The sequence below is a fragment of the Limulus polyphemus genome, unplaced genomic scaffold (assembly GCF_000517525.1).
Source record: "Limulus polyphemus unplaced genomic scaffold, Limulus_polyphemus-2.1.2 Scaffold337, whole genome shotgun sequence".
Taxonomy (NCBI): domain Eukaryota; kingdom Metazoa; phylum Arthropoda; class Merostomata; order Xiphosura; family Limulidae; genus Limulus; species Limulus polyphemus.
In genome coordinates, this window is record NW_013665947.1 from 496,369 (window position 1) to 500,440 (window position 4,072).

The window sequence follows — 4,072 nt, forward strand, 5'->3', positions numbered from 1 at the left end:
TGTGCGGACCATTTTAATTTATATAGAGCTCTGTGAACACAAATTAATTAGCATAAATCAGTTAACTGACGAAAAATGAGGTGTCTATTTACTTGTGACCACCCAGTGTATGTACCCACAGACAATGACTAAATGATATCGTTTTGTGGCAAAATGAGGGAAACAGTTCGACAGTATTTTATTATGAGTAATAAATAAAAAACAATGTTTAATATGGTTTCTATTAAAAACTCATTAAAACCTTTTTTTCTTTTAATTTGCTAGAGCTACAGTTGTTTTTCAATTGTTTTGAGTCCGGCTTTATGTTTTGTCTTCCAACGACATGAACGAGTCAAAGCTTTCATGTTCATCTATGAGCACTTCATCATTTTTTGTTTCAAATATGTCTTCGTCAATATATTAAAGTACCCCTGAACAGTTTTCTAATTGCATACAGCACTTTGCCTGAATATCAGAATATAATCCTTTTAAATGATTGTTCCAACCGTTAATTTTCTTAGTCAGACTGGTACCGATAACATGTTTTACAATATCTGAAGATATATCTGTGGTGAAAAAAAACAACACAACAACAACGTTACATACAAATTAATAAATCTAAGCACTTCTTGATTCTTGGTAAGCAAGAAATATCAAATGGATAACAAAGTTTCCATTCTAAAATTTATACCAAAAAAGTGTCTTAGTTTTTCTTCATTGTCATTACAAATGGCGTAATAATACATGTGTTCAGAATGTTATGGCACTGTCTTTCAGCAGAATCCTTATTGGTCCAGGCAATGACACTGGTGCTGGGATTCACTGGTATCAGTATGATATTGGATGAATAGACTGCAACCAAAGTTTCTAGAAGATCTAGGTATAGTTTATGATAATAATTCTCTCTTTTAATGTAGTTGCAGAAAAGGTTTACTTTATTAATGCCTTCAAGTGGTTGAATGTTTTCCCTATTTCTTCATCGGTTTAACTGTAACTTCCTATAGTTCACCTGTGTCTAAATTCATAACTATTTCCATTATAGTGCTTCAAGGTTCCTCAGTAGCATCCCACGTTATTACTTTTTAGTTCCATAAAGCTTCTTCCCTAAACAAAACATTTGACGCCTTTGCTACCATCTTATCCAACCCTTGGCACTCCATATTAATACGACGTAATTACGATATTTATCATTTGTAAACTCCCCTTCTAAGCTATTGGATGCTGTTGGGGCTTACACCCTCACTTTTGTATCTTCAGGTTCTTAAATGTTTCCATAGATTTATAGTTGGAGTTGATACTTCCTCCACTTTACGATCTCCAGGATTTATGGCCCAGCTGGAGGTGTATTTTATTTAACGAGGTATTGAGGTTTTGGGCGCGAGAAAATCGGCGCTTATAACAGAGTGGTTCGAACTTCTCAAGTAATGACACTTGTTTTCTCTCCAAAACACAATACAATGTTCCAGTTTTTAAGTTTCGTGTTTTGAATGCTATAGCGTGTACCTTGTTAGAATACAAACAACTAAAAATCAATAATAACTTAAACAAAAGAACTGACTCAGTAAGGTATAACATGTTTTATGTCTCAATAATACATAGAACGTATGTTGTTATTATTATTTCAACCTTTTAGACAAACTTCTTTCGCTTGCTATTGACATTTACGTTCAAATATAAGATTTTATGGATTTTTTTGTTGTCTATCAAAATTTGTAGTTTATACTGGGGGGATTAACACATTTTGATAATAAAATTAGAGAAAAACGACTTTCACACTCTACATAATTATAACACAATTTATATTTTAACCGACGTTTCGCCTTTACGGCTTTTTCAGGACTTGTACGACTTGTACACGTACTACCCCCGAGGACGCCACAAAGGCGAAACGTCGGTTAAAGGAAGGTTCTCTTTAATTATCTGGAATGTAAAGGCTGTTTTTTCTCTAACTTATGAATTTTATTGCCTTTCCTAAGTAGTCCACCAGTGGTACAACAGTATGTCTGCGGACTTATACCGTTAGAAACTGGGTTTCGATACTATTACAACTATTAATATTTTTTGTTAAATACGTAAATGAGAAAGGAATTTAAATCGTATGCATCTTGTTGTCATTAACGTCTCAGATCTTTCAATGATAAATTTTACATATGATATACGAATTAAAATCAGGCAGGAATTGGCAACCGACTCTTATTATTTTAACTTAATAATTGAGCTAGAAACATCAATAAGATTTACTATTGTAGGATTATCGTTTTTTTTGTAGGTTTTTTTCAGACTTTCTCAAACAAAATTCAGTGTTTCGATATGCAGAGTTCAAAGATTATTATAAAACACCACTGTAAGTAACACCTGTAACGTGATAAAATGCGAACGCCTAGAAACAATGCATTTAGTCCCAACCGTTTTCTTAGAAGCATTTACTCCTACGATTTTAATACCTACTTTATATGAAAAGAGATGTATGACCTATTTATGTTTAGAACAGAACAAAGAGACTTCATTTGTCATTCCGTAAGTGGGCTAACATAATTACAGTTTCGCTTCTTTGGCTTTGTTTGTAAAGAGCGTGGGCTATAAATTCGGACACATTTACGAATAATAAACTTATATCCTTATCAGTGAAGGTTGTAAGGTTACCAAACATTGTATTTTTCATGAATTTCTATACAAATCTGGTTATAAAGATGGTGTGTGAGTATGTGTGAGAAAGTATGTTTTTGACGCATTTCATTATTTATTTAATCACGAACTTTTCAAGGTGAAAACTAACACGCTGAAATTGTTGCCATTCACAATTATTGTAATACGTATGTTAATTTCCAGTTTTGAAATATACGCTTATCCATTTCTGTATTTTTATTTGAATGTCACTGCAATACAATTTTTCAAATACGGTTTTTAACTTTGTGCTAGTTAAAATATTAAACACTACTCAAATCTGCTTATGAGCATTGGAATTTTGCCGTTTTTTTGCTAAGTGTGTAAATTATTTTTTTGTGCATCAAAATACATTTTTATAGCGCCTTGAAAAAAAAGACACGTTTTATTTCTAGAGTTTATTTTTCAGTACTTCCGACTAAAAAATCTGAACCAAATTGCTGTGATGATTTGCATTATATGGCAGAATAATAAAATTTAAAAAAAGAAAGAAATTTTTCATTGGTTTTTCTTAAAATCTGGTACATAGAATATTTTTACTATTAAATGTAAACTCATTTCAAAATATTGTTTCTAGATATTTAAAATTTTAACCTTCGATTTATTCCTTGGCAAAATACAAACATTCAATCTATTGAAAGACACCATTAAATAAACTTTTAATTTTAGCAGCAAAGTTCTCTGTTTAGTGAAAAATTGGTTCTCATTCAAAAACTTTTGAATTTTAATTCTATAATATGACTTTTTTCCTCTTAAATTTTCTGTAATATGTCATAAGATCCATAATTTATTCATTACAAAATTAAATTAAACATCTGGTTTTAATCAATCTCATTTCTGAATATTGAGGCTTAATGAAAATAAACGAAAATAATGAATAAAATGTTTAAGTAAATGTCGCAAGCTAATTTTTGGAAGACTTAAAAATGTTACCTGTGAAATTATTATCGAGATATTTTCTTAATTTGAAACTCTCATAGGTACACAGCAGTATATAAGTTCTTATTTTATATTAATAATAATAGGTTAATAGAACTTATTTTTATCATTCAGCTACTGTGTAATATATCAATCTAATATAAATTTTGCCATAACTCAAGAACTTTCGTAACTTTTCAAATCATAATCAAATTCATTAAGAAAACTGAAATTAATGAACTACTTTTAATTAGGTATGACTATGCACAAACTTTGTGATCTCTAAGCATGTTTTGCATAACAGGCTGTTGAAGTTAAATATAAGAAGTACCAAATTATGATCATTAAAGTAGAAAGTATAAAAATAATAGATTTAAATGTCCAAATAGGACCACAGATAAGATTTAGCAGTTCCATGCCTGAGCTAGCTACCTTTTCGAATTAGAGAGCCTCTCATCATTCCTTGAAATAAATCTGAAGAAATTTCTGACAACGTAATCCTGTTTTTCCT